Source organism: Carettochelys insculpta, chromosome 12 (assembly GCF_033958435.1).
Source record: "Carettochelys insculpta isolate YL-2023 chromosome 12, ASM3395843v1, whole genome shotgun sequence".
NCBI classification, from domain to species: domain Eukaryota; kingdom Metazoa; phylum Chordata; order Testudines; family Carettochelyidae; genus Carettochelys; species Carettochelys insculpta.
The window spans coordinates 1,615,106-1,632,817 of record NC_134148.1 but is presented as its reverse complement, the minus strand read 5'-3'; the positions used below and the strand labels follow the sequence as shown (position 1 = coordinate 1,632,817).

At 44.4% G+C, this 17,712-nt stretch overlaps 1 protein-coding gene and 1 long non-coding RNA gene across 8 annotated transcripts in view; both read left to right on the top strand.

The window, feature by feature from the left end:
- The window catches only part of NEO1 (neogenin 1), a 400,117-nt gene that overhangs the window by 259,497 nt on the left and 122,908 nt on the right, over window positions 1-17,712 (top strand). The window lies entirely within an intron of this gene.
- Window positions 729-17,591, top strand: LOC142019907 (uncharacterized). The gene is made up of 3 exons (XR_012647222.1): window positions 729-753; window positions 15,123-15,223; window positions 17,568-17,591. It is a non-coding gene; the product is annotated as an uncharacterized LOC142019907 (long non-coding RNA).

The window sequence follows — 17,712 nt, the reverse complement described above, 5'->3', positions numbered from 1 at the left end:
TTGTTTTTTTAAGAGTGAACCCCAAACCATTACCCTTTAATATGGAGAATATGCTATGGTAGCCTGGAATGTTTAATAACAAAAATAACTACAATAGAGCCAGACTAAAAGAGTATAATGGCACAACTACATAAAAATATAGTGAGTATAACTGAACTGAAACTAATTAATAGGATTACAGAAGTGAAAAACGAGCAGTCATGGAACTACACAAGTGAATTAGTTCAGACAAAATTCATTTCAACTTCAGAGACTATTCTCCTTTATCAGAATGTATTTGTTTAAAGTAATCTCCATCTCATCTGTAAACTGATATGAGTTCTTTCAAAGAGCATTTGTGGAATAAGATAAATACTTATTGCTGTGCCCTAGCCAGAGACATATGATGTCCAATATTATATATTTTAGATTTTAAGGGAGTTGCCAGGCTTATAGAAACAGACTGATACCAGTAACATCCTCAGGCATCACTTTTCCAGTCTCAGGTCACAAAACTCTTGTTTGTCAGTTTTAGTAGGGCAGGGAGGAAAAACTGATCTGAAGGAGAACAAAGACATGAGGCAAGAAATCATTCATTTCATACCATTAAGACTTCTGTATTGCCTGCTCAAACTGGCTCTTGTTTTAGAATTAAGGATTCTTGGTTATGGCAAAGAAGGTACCTGCTACGAATTCTGTTGTCCACGGAAAAGAGATCCTTTGGGTTCAGGCAAATTAAAGAAGAGGCATTGTTCAGATAGGACCAAAGACATGGTATGGCTTTGCACTTGCACTGCTAGTAGCAATAAAAGAGCTAAGCATAGGCTTGCTGATGGAGGGGAGGAGGGCGTTGAGAGGGCAGTTGCCCAGACTCACAAGTGGTTTAAACAGGGCCCAGAGCCCCAGCCATTGCCACGGTAGTGCTGCTGGCTGTGAGGAAAGTATCTCTTGATTTAATGGTACTTTAGGTTTGCTTCATACAGGTTGCAGGGCAGGTCACTTGTCCCTGGAACCTGCATGGAACATATCAATAGATATTGCTGCAGCTTTTCTCCAGAGCAGGCAGGAGGTTGAGTCTGGGGAAAGGAGTAGAAGCACTTTGCAGATGCCTTGGGGCTCTTCTGAGCAAGTGGGGGATGGGGATGGGGATGGGCTGGCCCAAGCTCCTCTGGCTGGGAGGGAGGAGACTTGTGGCACTAGCCAAGGGAGGGGATGTGAGTGGGGAGGATTGTTCTGCCCTGGGACCCAGAACTGCTGTCAGTGAGATTGGCTAGACATGATTTTGGGTGTGTTGTGCTAAGAGAATAAACTATTAAATACAGCTATGAGCCGCTGCTAGTTGAAGTCATTTCAGTATTTTACAAAATTTGCTGTATATTTTGGAGCAAAAGATGCCTCCTGCTTTAGTGGTGTAAATTATGGGATTTCCCCATGTGTCTGTACAGTGTTAGGAACGTGGATCCAACAGTGGTTTACTACTTTGTGTGTTCAGGGAATAAAATTAAATCTGACTACACAAATCAGATTGTGAAGTTCTCAGAAACTGGGAAATGGACAGATAACCCCATGTTTTCATTGTGTTTAAAAATGTTGATTTATTCATGTATCTTGAGTTCTGGATCCAGGCCCTGCCCAGCCTTGTATGTTCTTCCAGTTCCCAAGGGTTTTGCTTTGCTTCTCCTCTTTCTACTTTAATTCCCTGATCTCACTCTTCTGCTGCTTGTTTACGCCTCCTCCTCCTGTCTCACCTCTAATCCTGCTCCAGCGCGCTCTCCTGTTACGGTAGAGGACTTTGTCTTACAACTCTGTCCTTTCTTTTGCATGCTGCCAGAGGACTATGGAAGCAGTGTTGGTGGATTCTCATGACAGGTGTAACAGTACACCTATGAAATTATATTTTACTGTTACGTGGCCTGCAGTGTTTTTAACAATGCACTCCATGTGTAACTCCTGACTGTTCTAAATATTGCTGTCTGTTGACCTATAACAACAAGGTTGATAGCGTAATGTATATTCAATTTTTCTTCATTGAAAATGATGGTCTAACAAGTGGTGGAGAAAAGTCATGAGTGAGCTGTGCATATTAAATCCTAACTCATGAAAAGTGGTGTACTGTGCTGCCAGCTACCACATATTTACACATGCAGAGATAATAGCAATGTGAGCTATGGCTGTATAGTATCTCAGAAAACATGAAAGGCCAAGGATTCCAAGAGGAAGTAAACTTTCAGAAAGGAGAGTATATATGTATCTTAAAGTACATAAAGATAATGACCTGGTAATAATCTTTGTCTTGGTGGGCAAATTCAAATATATATTTTTAACACTTAAACGATGGTGTTTGGTATTTTTGGCAGCTGTTTTATGAAGCTTCAACCTTGGCTCCCGGTGATAAGAAATATCAGCTATTTAAAATTTGAAGAAAATCAAATAAAATGTACAAGGAGCAAAAACATTGCTTGTTAGTCTGTGAGTGTACCTATTGAAGGTGCATACCTAAGACAATTTCCTTTCCCTCCCAGTCTCGGAGTTTCTTCTGTCTTTTAAAAGTGACAGTGGAGTGTTTCTGGGTAGTTTGGCAAGCCTTTCTAGAAGGGTTCCCTTTCCAGTAGGCCTTCAGTTTTTAAACCTTTTCTTTACAAAGGATTAAAATGAAAAATTGGAATCTTTCTGAAGCAGCTGTGAATAAGGCATTATACATTTACAGGCCAGTGCTTGCGAAATAGAAAAACTGATACTGCTATGACAAGAGTCATAGGAACCACCACATATAAGTTAATAAGGCATCAGTGGTGTTGTTATTGACAAGAGGAGGTGGAATATGGACAGCATAAGAGTAGGTTGGCTAAGTAGGAAAGGCAGAACTGTGGAAGGTGTGGATGGGACATCTTTGAAATTTAGAGAGTTTAAATAGAACTGCAGCTGACCACTTCCTTACCATTCATCATGTTGTGTGCCATGTCTGGTCTTAGCCACTGCATCTTTAAATTAAATTGTCTTAGTCTTTCGAAACTTTTTTTGGAAATTTTCCCTCGTGTGTTTTTTTTTTGTAGGGGTGGGAGAGGTGGGAGAGAGAGAGGTAGAGGTTTGGCGTCTTCCTTTAGCTCTTTTCAGTTTTGGTCATGTCCCTGCTGAAGTGGTGTGGCCCAGTTCAGGAATGATTTCAAACTGAAATATATGTGCTTCTGTTTTTGGCTGAAAATGAAAGAAGTATGGTATAATATATGATAATCAGCCTTAGGGAAAGGCTGCCTTTTCTTTGTATGTACTGTAATTTCACGCTCCACAGACACAATTCAATGATTTGCTGCAGTCATCTGAATACCAACAATTGTAGCACACTGGAAACTATGTATAAAAAAGATTTCAAATTATAGATATTAGATATTTTGCTTTGATGTCACCCTTTGGCTGTGTCTACACTAGCCCTCTTCTTCCAAGGGGACACAGTAATCAGCCTGAGTGGAGAATACTAATGAAGTGCTGCGATGAATATGCATAATTTTCCCCATGGCAACTTCGACATGCTGGCATGCTGTGTAGCTGTGGGCATTTTGAAGTACCCGTGCAAATTTGACGTGCCCTTACTTCCCATAATTTTGGGGAGTAAAGGTACTCTGAATTTGCATAGGCACTTCAAAGTACCTGCGGCTACACAGCATGCCGGCATGTCGAAGTTTGCAACTTTAAAGTTGCCGCAGGGAGAATTAGACTAAAGAAGTGCTGCATATTCATCGCAGCACTTTATTAGTATTCTCCTCCCAGGTTGATTACCGTGCCCCTTTTGAAGAAGGGTGTTAGTGTAGGCACAACCTTTGTGTATGAGGTTTTGTTACTTTGCATTGTGAAATTCTGAATAACATGTCACAGCACAGCTGTGTGCCCCAGAGATTTTGAAACAAATAGTGGGCAATTTTTAGGGAAAAATGAGCTGTTAATATTTTTGGAGGGAGGAGTCACTGCCATACTGTTAGTGACAGTCTACAGCACTCTCTCTGTCCAATAGCACTTTCAAAGATTGCTCCTCTGCAGAGAACAGAGAATCAAGGGCAGCTCTGGCTCTAGTGGGCAGGATCTGGAAGGATCAGAGAGCAGGCAGGATGGTCTAGGTGCTGTTCTTCCCATTCAACCAATATCTCCCCTTCACTTCTCCAGACTGCCATGTTCCACACATGGTTTGTGCACAATGCTCCCTCTCCCCCCCAGAACAAATATTTTGAGTCCTTCCTCCCACTCCTGAGTTTCCGGGGCTGCCTGCTTCTGAACTTCCTAGCGAGTGTTTGTGGGTAATGCTGAAGTATGGCGCTGGTGCCCATCTTGTCACACCCTGACCTGTGACTGATGCAGGTTTTTAAGGATATATTTGTAAATACTACCCTAATCTTCATCTGAGGCTACTTCTGTTGCCTCGTGTTTCAACAGCTAAAATACTACTTCCTGCTTCAATTTTAATGCTGCCATTAGGGTCCCCTGGAAGGGCTTTCTCAGACATCACACCAACAAGAGAGAGGCTCGTTCTTGTCTCCGTGGGGCCCCTAGATGCCTCCCAAAAATCTTTTTTTAACAGCTCATTTTTAATTTATTTACCCTGCTTGGGCAAATCTGATCTTTACTCTCATGATTTTGCAGTAGAGAAATCAGAGATACACACCTCACACAATGGAACAAAGTTCTTTCCTAGCAGCATTTTTGGAGTATCATTTTGTGCATACGCTGTATTAAAAGCTTTTGTGGCAACAATGCAAAAGCCTTCTGTATTGATAGTGGTTAAATGTTGGTGAAAGTTCCAAGAGCTGCAGCCACTGCAGCAATCCGGGAGAGTAGCCAATAGCACTGTAGCAGTTAAAACTCTCAAAATTGTCAGTTGGGGGCTGGAAAAGAACAGGTGGTAGCAACTAGTAGGAGGTGTCTTGAGGGGAGGAAGGCAGATGGTTTGCTGTCACCTCTATGTGACAGGCGCTTGACAAGTATCCAGGCAGCCAAAAAGTGAAGCATTATTAATTCTCTTAAACAAAAAATTCATAGATTGTAAATAAATACGCGGATTTATGTAGACAACTGTTGCAAAACAACATTCAAAATATGCTATGTACTGTCTTCAAAATCCTAAACACAGTACAGTAAGTGTATTTTGAACTCTTCTTCTGCAGAAACCAGTGTTTCTCTGCCTGTTTTTCCTTGTTATAGGACTGAAGTCCTGGAAGTAGGGGGCTGGATTGAGCTGGTACTGAGAAACATGCCATGTCCTCTCTTTTCTGGTAGAATATCAGTTTCTGTAGCCTTTAAACTGTCACAAAAATGTTTGTAGGTTTATACATGGAGAGAGAACCATCTAAATGACAACCAGTGCAGTACTGGCAGCAGCAGTGGGCTTCAGAAAGAGACAAACACTAGATCGAAGAAGTGTGAATCGCCCCCTTTGAACTACTGAGGCATTAATTTTAAATTTAAATTATGAATTTTTTTGCATTTCTTGTGTCTCTACTCATCTCCTTGTGAGACATAAGAGTTTAGAATTCCTTTCGCAATCTGACTTTTTACACCAAACTTAGAATATCTCACCTTTCCTAGTTGCACCAAATGAATATTGGCTTTTCCATTGAGGTCCTAATTCTGAAGAAGATTTTAAAATGCACACAGCCCTAACTACTTCTGACTGAGGTTGTTGAAGAAACTTTCTCAGGATATTTTGACTGCATGGATCATCTCACTTGTATTTGATCCATCTTAGTCTCTATGGAAGTTTAATAGTAAGCTATCTATATGTCCAGCTTACTTTTATTGTCTCATAGGTGTATGTAGGAGACACGGGAGATGCAGCTCAACTGAAGGCCTTGTAGAGTTCAAGGCATCTCAGAATTTGTTGAAAGATTTTGCCAGGAGCAACAGATTTCAGCAAGGCCCATGCTACAGCTATTGGGTTGCGTGCCTTCAGCAATGTTCATGGCATCCCTTATGCAAGAGAAGCAATGGGATTGTAGCTAAAGCACTGGCGAGGGGAACAGGAGATCTAGATTCAGTTCACACCTTTCCCGCTGACAGTGGGATTGTGCACAATTTGCTTAACGCTGTGCCTTAACTTGTAAATTGGGGAGGATGGTGTCTACCTTTCTCTTATCTCACCTCTTGTCTCAGTTTGGGGCCTCTGGGCAATACTTTTAAAGACATGCAAATTTTATTTATTTTTGTCTGAGAGTGCACGAAGTCGCCAGCAGGCTCTCTCATTATATCTGGCTAACAAGCAATTTCAGCTTTTCAGGTTTGGTCCCAGTCAAGGGCAATCTCCAGTTTCAGCTAGATTTCCAAATTTCTTCCACTCAGCTACAGATGTCACCTACCAGGTGATGAGTCACTCTCACAGAGGCTTAAAGCACTTGTTATCTTGGTACCTTTTTAGACTGGGTATGCCCCAAATGTACTGCTAATCAGATTGAGAAATCAGGCCACAAGGTTTTACAAAAACTAGCAGAGAAGACCAGGATTATAGTAACCATTTCTCTGGCAGTATAAGGAAAATACCACAGGTCAAATTGATGGGTATTCCCCACCAGTGTTCCAAAGGATATGGAGTTTTAGATCTCTTCAGCAACAAAAAGCTACTAATGTGCTGGTCAGGGCACAGTGTACCCAATTCAAGGGCTTGAATTCCACGCATCAGGATAGGAAGAGGAAAGGCTCAAGTTCTTCTCTACCTCTGCTCATGCCAAAGGTTCTGACACGACATGGAGAAGAGAGCTAAAATGCAGCTAGTGGCTAACTTAAATTCAAAGCAGTTTTCCTCACCCATGTGGTCTCAACAGTCTTACTAGCCCAACTTCTTAAGCCAGGACCCTTTTTCTGGTTAATGGCTGCTTCCTTTGTCCCTTTTCCTGCAGTGATTTGATGGAAAAGGAGGGGGAAGAGGCTCTTGGAGTGTTTGTCCACCTTTAACATTTCCCACTTCATGACTCTATTTACTGCAAATTAAGCAAAACACACGTTCCTTTCTTTGAGACAGAACTATTTGCCACTCTCCTATTGGAAGAACTTAATAATACCATGCAGTGGAATCTTATAATGTCACATATAGTGTTTCCAAATGCATTTTAAAAAGACAATATTGACCAGAAAATTGAGTTTTCAAATGGTATTTTACAGGCAATACTTACCGTAAAGAATATAATAAATATGCGTCAAAAGATAAACTTTATTGAAGCGTGGCTTGACTGTTACGGCAAGAGCCTTTCTCCTGTCAGACTGCTTTGCAACATTGACAGCCCTTATCAAAGATGTGTGTCTCTGAGCATGTGCCATAGTCTGCCACATTCTCTCCTTTCTTGGACATGTGGCAGCCTGCACCTGTGTGACACCACATGCATGTCTCCCTATGTATTGTCTTCAGGCTTGTCTCCTTTCTGTGCACAGACCCACCGAATACCCTGTGCACACCAGGATCATTGTTCCCCAGACTCTGCTGTACTTTCTTACATGGTGGTCCAGTCCTTCCAAGATGATTGGTACCCCCTCTTTATTTTCCATACCACAAGCCACCATCACAACAGACATGCAAGGTGGGGAGCCCACTTAAATCAAAGCGCAGCTCAGGGCATGGAAACACTACAGAGAGCCACATAAACATGCCCGAACAAACAGCAATCTGGCAAACCTGCCAGGCCTTCCTCTTGTTCATTCAGTTCCTCCGCGTCCAACTGCTCTCTGGCAACAGTATGGCAGTGGTGCACATCAGCAAGTAGCCAGTGCCAGGCCTCCCTTCTCCTGCTCCAGGTCAGTCCAGCTTTGGAACTGGCATGACAAATCTTTACCCAAAACAGGAGACAATCCAACAGGGCCTGCTACTGAGCTGAATGGAAATGCTTCACCATGCGGGCTAACTTCCATCACCATTCACTGAACACAGAGTATTTTCCAGTTGCCCTATACTGCCTCCTTGCCCTCAAGATCTCAAGCATAGCACTCAGTTTTATATGGGTGCATCTGGCAAGACTCAGTCCCTTTCTTCCTCCCATGGACAATGGCTGGGTCTTTATGTCCCCACCATTGTCTGCTCCATGAAGAGTTTACTCAGCAGCTTTCTGCCAGCACTCAGACCCACACTCCTATGGGACCTTAATCTTGTTCTCTCGGCCCTCATAAAGCCACCCTTTGAACTGCTGGCAACATGGTTCCTCTCCCATCTTTTAGTGAAAGTGGCGGTCAATGAAAGTAACCATCACCTTAGACAGACAGGTCAGTGAACTAGTGGATGTGATGGTAAGTCCCCCTTACACAACTTTGCACAGGGACAAATTGTCCTTATGGCTCTACTCCCAATTCCTTCCAAAAGATTCCTCCTAAATCAGAGCATCCACCTGCCAGTCTTCCACCCTGAGCAGCATGCTTCCCCAATGGGCAGAGCCTTACACTCCCGCAACATCTGTTGTGCAATAGCATCCTACCTAGATGGGACCCAACCTTTTCACATTACCAAAATCCTTTGTGGTGATTAATAAACAGGTCCTTTTATCCCAGCACATTGCCATGTAGGTATTAGGATGTGTCAGCAAATGCTACAACCATCCCAACATGCACCCCTACTTGATAGAAACACAGAACATTACCTGGATGCAAGCTGCCATACTAGCCGTGCTATTAGATGTGTCCTGGCAAAATATCTGCCACGTGGCAACCTGGCACTCCATCAACATGTCCATTGCAGAAACAGCACCAAAGGCACACTTCATTGGCATTCTCATACCAACCTCCATGTTAATCATTGCTTATGAGTCATTCATGTGAGGTACACATAGGGACTATCACTCGAAGAAGAGAGAGTTACTTACCTGTAACTGAAGGTTCTTTGAGATGTATAGTCCCTATCCACTGCCCTCTCCTTCAGACTGGATTCCTGATGGTGAGAGAGAGGTTTGAGAGACAGCAAACTGCACTGCTACTTATATCCTCAGCTAGAAGCACTGTGTATGTGCAAGTCAATGGTAAGAAACTTCCTGACCCAGGTGCATGGAATTACATGCATTCCCCAAATGTGGAATACAGATTGGGACCATGTGTCTTGAAGAACCTCCGGTTATAGATAAGTAACCTCCTCCTTTGTGATGTTCCTTCAGGCCAAGAATTATAATACCATATAATGCATGAGGATCATTATTAGATATTCAGGTTTGTAGCTACATGAGAATTCTACTGAAGGATTTCCCCCCCTTTCTTTATTCTTCACAGAAAATAATTTGGCAGAGCAAGGCTGGATTTATACTCGCTTCTAACCTCTTATTTTATGTGGTGAGAGGAAAAATCAGTTTTCACACCAGAAGGGAACTAGCATGTGAATTTTTTTAATTGGTTGCTTATATTTCAAAGTTATTACATTACACAGTAATGTCATAGACAGCAAAATACTATTTGGAGGGGAAAAAAGGATAATTTTGCAATTTGGCTGTATATGCAATAGAATTCATACAGTTAAAATATTAAGTGTATGAGACAATTTATTTTCTACAGATGTTATTTTTGTCTGTAGTGGTGTCTAGAAGGCATTCTAAATAAACATGAATTTTTGCAGCAGGCTCAAAATGTATTTAAAGTAAGGCATAAAACCAGGATTTTACATTTTTAGTAATGGATTTTGTCTAATCTCCGTGTAAAAAGTGAAGTGAAAATTGTCACTGCCTTAAAAAAAAATCCAAGTGTTTTTTTTAAAGATGAGATTTATGATCGGGGTACCAGAGTCTTTAAAAAGACTGACATTTTCTCCCTGATTTTGCTGCTGATGCACTAAAGATACTGTGGAAGAATAAGGAAAAAAACAGAGTGATGCCTAGATCTGCATTCCTGTTTGTGTCAGTCGAGGTCATGAAGAAGCCACGTTTTGCTATATCTCAGTTGTAACTGTTTTACATTTGGGTTAGAGAGAAGATCCTGTCTCATTCTTTTCTTCTACAATATGTTTATTCTGATTGCTTTATAATTGGGTTCTTGGGTTAGTGGTCAGCTAAGAGAATCCCGGGCTTTTGTATGAAAGATTGCAGATCCATTTGCAGACATCTGTCTGCGTGAAATATTTCAGCCATTTCTGTAGTGAATTATAACAGTACAACCTGTTTGGAGCATTATATGTGCTGGGTGGAAGAAGGTATGACTGTCTGTTTTGATTTTTTTTCCCCACCCTTTCAATGGTCTGTGTCTGTTATGATGAGAAACCTGTTTTTCTTTTTTCCTCGCTTCTGTTGTATGCTGGTATCTTCTCTGAAATATAGCAGTTCTGATTAGGATTGTAGGAGAGGCTCCCTTCCTCTTTGGGCTCACTGCTGTGTGATGTGTCAGTAAGCACTGTCACACCTTTTTAATGACTATTTTATATGACAGGAAAGAAAATCAAATTCCTTCCTTTGCAGCAAAACATTTCACAGTGCCATGACTCTGGGAGGAGTGTTCTTTATTACCTTGTATTTTATGACTTCCTTTAAAAGTTTACAATGAAATATTTTTAAAAAAATGCTCATTGCCAAACAGTACACATCTGAACTTATGTATGTTCACAAAATGCACACGGCGTCCATATGTTGTCTTCAGGGCAGAATCAGGTGAACGTAAGTTCAGAGATTATAATCACGTTTTATAAGGAATATGGGCCTTCTCTTTTGTGTGGTTTTGCAGTTGGTTCACATCAAATGGAGCTGCAATAGCAGACCTATTTCCCAGATTCACCCTAAGCTACTCCAAGCTAGTTGCCATAACAAAATAGCACAGATCTCCCACATCTACTTTCATTTTAGGATTCACAACAATAACAAAAAGAAAAAAATGTGTACAATTTTCATCTGATTTTAAGAAGATTGATCTTTGTCCATGGCGATGAAGATGTAGTTACTACTACTCTTTTCAGTTCCTAAATTGTCATTACTTGCAGAGGGTGCAGATTTCACTGTATTGAGGGCAAACAAAACTCTTGAGTGCTACACCTGTACAGTATGCCAAGGAAATGAACATGGTTATAAGTTTTAACTGTGGAACAGAAATTTGAGATCAGGATTCTGTTCAGTTGTTCCTCTGACTTCCTGTGTTGCCTTGGGCAACTTAAACTGCCTGTCCCTTGGTTTTACCATCTGTACAATGGAGATAATATTTCTATACTTCATAGGAGTTACTGAGTAACTCATTACTCTTTGTAAACAAGTATTAATTACTCATTAAATGCAGATTACTGCAGAAATGCAAAATATGTTTACTATTGCCATAATATAAAGATACCCACAAAATATTGCTGGACTCCTAAATACTAGAATTTAGTAATATTTGGCCAGCTGGATCTTTCCTTTATTAAGTGTAGAGATACTTGAAATGAATATCAGTGTACTGTTGCAATATGAATATGTATATCAAATCTACTTATATAAAATATATCAACTTAAAACAAGGTCAGTAAAACCATGAATCTGAACTTCTCTCATTTTCAGGTGAAATTCTTTGAATGCCAAATGTTGGTGATGCCCTTAACTAAGCAACTGTAACAGATTTCCAGTTAATACATGACCATATAATGAGCTTTTTATATATACATTAAATATGAAAATGCTAATATATTTCCATTCTTTTTGAGCCATTAAAACTCTCTAGTAGGCAGTTCAGTACTAACATACTTTTCACTGTGTCCTCCATTCACCAGACATACTTTGCATTTGTGAATGATGCCAGCCATTAAATATACCAACTGACCATCAGAGTTGTCCCATGGGGAAGGATTTGCCTTCTGAATGTTTTATTTTTCACATAAACTTCTGGGGAAAAAATAGTCCTTTGCTGTACAAGTCACTCCAATAAACAGTCTTCTCTACAACACTCCATTTCTCCTTTGCTGCGGTGTTTGCTGTATTATGCTCTTACTGCTGGTACTAACTCAAGTGCTCTCTAACACTTTTACACCCACCAGATAGAAATCAGTCCCCTGTGCTTCTCTGTGCATACTTTGTCTCGTCTTCAATAAATTCTGCTGCTCTACCAATAGTTTGTCTTTACGACCTGTAGCAAGCTGAGGTGTGAATCTATCCTGTAGAGACTTGTTATGATCTAACAGTTCACATGCACCCTGCTGACACTGAAGAAGAGTTTATTAGAGTGGTTTGATCTAATCCTCTTTGAAACAGGACTAAATCAGAACATATTATTGGGTTATTAATGGGCAGTCAGCAGGGTGCATATTGTTAGGCTGTGGCATACAAGGGCCATATTCAGACACTACGTGCTGTGTATTATGTGCCCATGTAGAAAAGCCCTAAGAAAGGTGTAATTCAGGTATATTCATACTGAATATCTATTACAAGGTCAGGAAGTAATTCAGTCACCCTCCCTGATCTGCTGAGAATCTTACCAAAAGTGTCAGTTTTTCAGTATAGATGGACACTTGTCCAGTAAAAACTGGACTTGTATTACCAACTAAAATATTGTTTAGTTATGTCATGGTACTACCTAGTGCACTACTAGGAATAACAAAAAGACATTACTTGCACTGATAAAAGTATAAGAACAGAGACTAGGTAAATACAAGAAACAGATGAGGGCTGCCCTTTAACAGATAAGAAATGATAAATGTGTAATGATGTAATTATTTCATGATGGTAGCACTGCCACCGAGTGATGCTGTATTGCTTAATTCTGCAAATGCAAATGTCATAGAATTTGATTAGCTGATCAAAGTAGCTTGTGATTAATGCTCTTTAAAGTATCACAGGCTCCTAACCAAGAACAAAGATAAATACTCTGTCATTATGAATGAGTACAGCAGAAAGGGATCTAGGGGTTATAGTGGACCACAAGCTAAATATGAGTCAACAGTGTGATGCTGTTGCAAAGAAAGCAAACATGATTCTAGGGTGTATTAACAGGTGTGTTGTGAACAAGACATGAGAAGTCATTATCCCACTCTACTCTGCGCTAGTTAGGCCTCAGCTGGAGTATTGTGTCCAGTTCTGGGCACCGCAGTTCAGGAGGGATGTGGAGAAATTGGAGAGGGTCCAGAGGAGAGCAACGAGAATGATCAAAGGTCTAGAGAACATGACCTATGAAGAAAGGCTGAAAGAATTGGGCTTGTTTAGTTTGGAAAAGAGGAGACTGAGGGGGGACATGATAGCAGTTTTCAGGTATCTAAAAGGATGTCATAAGGCAGAGGGAGGGAACTTGTTCTTCCTTGCCTCTGAGGATAGAACAAGAGGCAATGGACTTAAATTGCAGCAGGGGAGGTTCAGGTTGGACATTAGGAAAAAGTTCCTAACTGTCAGGGTGATCGAACACTGGAAGGAATTGCCAAGGGAGGTGGTAGAATCTCCATCACTGGAGATATTTAAGAAGAGGTTAGATAGATGGCTTTCAGGGATGATCTAGAAAGTGCTTGGTCCTGCCATGAGGGCAGAGGGCTGGACTCGATGGCCTCTCGAGGTCCCTTCCAGTCCTACTCTTCTATGATTTTCTGATTATGGCTATGTCTACACTAGCCACCACCTTTCGAAGGGGGGTGCTAATGAGATGCTTTGGGATATGCTAATGAGGTGCTGCACTTCAAAAGTGCTGCTTTTGATTGCGTGTGGCTTGTCTACATGGGGTCTTTTTCAAAAATAACCTTCTAGGCTAAGGGGATTTCGAAGTGTGTGGGGTTCTTTAGAAAAGGACCCCGTGTAGACAAGCTGTGTGCAAATGAAAGTGGCACTTACGAAGTGCTGCGGCTCCCATTATACTAATGAGGCGCTGCATATTCATTGCAGTGCATCATTAGCATATCCCAAAGTGTCTCATTAGTGCCCCCCTTTTGAAAGAGGGGGCTAGTGTAGACATAACCTATATGTAGGAAGGGGAGAAGGTATTGCTGAAAGCTGGGTGAACAGCATTTTTGATTGAGTTGAGATATGTTTCAGATCTGTATTCTGGCCTAGCATAAAGTAATTCTTTGACTCTTAACCTACATGGAAAAGACTGTTCTTTTAGTAAGTAAATAATGTTGCGAGAATAATTAAATTCTAAGCTGGCAGTTTGGCTCTTGTGAGACATTTATTTTTAATTTTACAATTAAAGAGGATAATGGATTCAAACATTGTTAACTTAGTTCATGATTTTTGAAGTAATTTATAGTTTACAGTTTTTTTTTTTTAAATTAGTATACTGTTGTAAGCCAAGCCAAGCCAAGCCAAGCCAAAGGGTTTTCCTTTACCCTGGCCATGTTGGATGTGGTCTTTTTATCAAAGGCTATGAGTAATCACAAATGTTAAGGAATTCTCTGCAGGGCCTTTACTAAATTGATTGCAGCAGTAGTGTCTTCACTTTGTAGATCTATAAACTGAGACACTGAAAGTTCAGCTTGCCCACTGTCATTCAACTACTAAGTGGCAATGTCTGTAGAATGCAGAATTTCTGATTAGTTTAATGTACTGGCCACTAGGCAAATATATGTACTCAATACATCTCTTTATTATGTTTGACGCATAATAAAATCTGCTAATTTACATAAATCACTATTTTGATGTAATTTAAAATTATGTTGGTCACTATTCTTCGAAACATTTTACTTTCTTAGTTTCCTTTTGGTATAGCCAGTGTTAGGCTGTTGGTATTGGCAGGCTGTTGCCTAAAGCAGGCGGAAAACCTGTGACTAAGCTATTGTGAGTGCACATGGGGGGCGGAGGAGAGGAAAAGGGACGTTTAAACCGGAGAGGCTAGACAGAATGGAAAATATTCATAATAATTAGCTAACCAGTAAAACATTCCATTTTAGTGTCCCTTGGGAGTGATTTTTCATAGAGAACTTTTTATTTTAGCATCTGAAATTCTTATCATAGAATAACATACTTTAATGTATTTGAATTATAGCTCTGTCTCCCCCAGCAAACTATTTTAATAATGATGAAAATCTCTTTGTTATGTCATTGAAGAATTGTACCATCTGAATCCATCAAAATCTAGTAGTCATCCTCATGTTTTAACTGGGCGGAAAACCACCAGGGGTTCCCAGACTGGGAGTGCACCCCCTTGGGGGTGGGGGGGTGAAGAAATTCTGTGGGGGGACTCATCTCTCCCCTTCATTCCACCCACCCTAAGAAAGAGCCCGGTCACAGTAATGGACTCGGTTGGTTAACTACCAATTGAGTACTTTCTTCAACATGCAGGGGCACTGTGAGCAGCCCCTGCTGTTTTATGTGGGCAACCCTGCAGCCACTATAGAAAGGAGATGGCTACGAAGACTCACGTGGAGTACCCTCCTGCAAAGGTGAGTGAGTGAGTGTGGGTTGAGGGAAGGGGGAGAGGAAGAAGGGGAGATGGGTGTGTCTGAATGGGGGGTGGAAGGGTAGGGTAAGTAGGGGCTGGAGGTGCCTGGCTTGGGAAGAGGGGAGGGGAGGGACTCAGGCAGCTGGACTGTGGCTCATGGGGTGGCTGTGGCTGGCGGGTGGCTTTGGCGGGGGGCTCTGGCTCCGGCAGCTGGCCCGGGGCTCACAGGGTTCCGTTGGCTGGCCCAGGGCTCAGGGCAGCTTGGGTGGCTTGTCCCAGCAGTGGGCAGCACGTGGCTCTGGTGGGCAGCTGGCTTGTAGGGCTATGGTGGCTCGTGTGGCTGGCCCACAGCTCGCAGGGCTCCTGCAGCTTGGGCAGCGGGCCCACGGCTGGCTGGGGCTTGGGGTGGCAGGCCCACAGCTGACGGGACCCGAGGGGCTGGCTGGAGTTCCAGCTGGTGGACCTGCTGCTTGGGTGGCTGGCCAAGGCTCCGGCTGCTGGGCCTGTGGCTCCGGCAGCTGGCCCAGGGCTTGCGGGGCTGTGGTGGCTCGGGTGGCAGGCCCATGGCTGGTGGTGTTGGGGCAGTGGGCCCACAGCTGGCTGGGCCTTGCGTGGCTGGCCAACAGCTCACAGGCCTCCTGCAGCTTGGGTGGCAGACTCACGGCTGGCGGGGGCTTGAGGTGGTAGGCCCGCAGCTGATGGGGCTTGGGTGGCTGGCTGGGGTTGCAGCCGGCGGACCCACGGCTTGGGTGGCTGGCTGGGACTCCGGCTGCTGGGCTTGCAGCTCTGGCAGCTGGCCCATGGCTCACAGGGTTCTGGTGGCTCAGGGTAGTGGGTCCACCATTGGCTGGGGCTTGGGTAGCTGGGTGGGGCTGTAGGTGGCAGGCCCGCAGCTGGTGGGGTTGGGGGTGTCAGGCCTGTGGTTGGGCAGGGCTCAGGTTGTGGGCCCGCAGCTTGGGCCAGCGGGCCCATGGCTGGCAGGGCTCCAGAGGCTTGGACGGCGGCCTGGGGCTCTGGCAGCTCAGGCCAGTGGGCTAGCTACTGGGGCTGCAGGCTCATGCGGCTTGGGTGGCTGGCCCTGGCAGTGGGCAGCTTGGGGGGGTGGCTGGCCCACAGCTCAGGCTGCTGGCCCATGGCTGGTGGGACTTGGGTGGCTGGCCAGGGCTTGGGAGGCTCCAGCCAGAGGCTCCTGCAGTGTGAGTCTCCAGCTGCTCAGGCAGGTGGCTGGCCCTGGCATTGCAGGGCTTGGGTGGCTCGATGGACAGCTTGGGCTGCTGGCCCATGGTTTGGTCGGCTGGCAGAGCTCGGGCAGCTGGTCTGTGGCTCTGGCAACTGGTCCCAGCAGTTCAAGGGCAGGGGCTTGGGCAGCTGGCCCTGACAATGCAGGGCTCGGGCAGCTTGGGCAGGAGGCTCACGGAGCTCAAGTGGCTGGCCTCAGCAGTATGAGGCTTGGGTGGGGGGCTCGAGGGGCTGGCGTCAGCAGTGTGGGGCTCAGGTAGGTGGCTTGGACGGCTGGTCTGTGGCTGGCAGGACTCGGGTGGTTGACCAGGGCTTGGCCCAGAGGCTCGTGGGGCTTGGGCAGCTGGCCCTGGCAGTGCAAGTCTCCAGTGGCTTGGGTCTGCTGCTGGCCCATGACTTAGGTTTTTGGCCCACACTTTGGGCGGCTGGCCCTGGCAGTGGAGGGCTCGGGCAGCTCAGTGGGCAGCTTGGGCGGATGGCCCACGGCTTGGGCGGATGGCCCACGGCTCTGGTGGCTGTCCCTGGCACTGCCAGGGAAGGGGCTTGGGTGGGAGGCTCTCAGGGTTCAGGTGGCTGGCCCTGGCAGTGTGGGACTCATGTCACTTGGGCGGGAGGCTCGCAGAGCTTGAGCAGCTGGCCTCAGCAGAGTGAGGCTTGAGCAGGGGGCTCACAGGGCTTGAGTGGCTGGCCTCAGCAGCATGAAGCTTGGGCTGGGGGCTTGTGGGGTTTGTGTGTCTGGCCTCAGCAGTGCGGGACTCAGGCAGCTTGGGTAGGTGGCTTGGGCAGCTGGCTCAGGTGGCTTGGGTGGGCAGGCAGGCAGCTCTGGTGGCTGGCAGGGGGCTCAGGTGGCTGACCAGTCGAGCCTGCGCCAGGCACCCGCAAGGTGGGGGCTGTGCCATTAGCCTGGCCAGGGATGCAGGTGGGGCCATGCCAGCAGCCCATTTGGGGTGGAGCTGGTGCCCGTGTGGTCAGAGCCATGTCCAGCATGGAGCTGGAACCAGCCTTCGCCGTGCATGGCTGGGGCCCAGCAGGGGGTCAAGGTCTGGCAGAAGATAAGGGACCCCTGGGGTTGGCGGGACACTCAGGCTCTTGTCGTTGGCATGCAGCTCAAGGGGACATGGCTTTCCAGAGGTAACGTGCTTTTGAGATTATGCGAATTGAAGGATGAAGTGGAAATTTTCCTCAAGCAACAGAAGAAAGAACGGTTATATTGTGCATTTATAGACTAAAAGTTTCAACTTTCACTCGTGT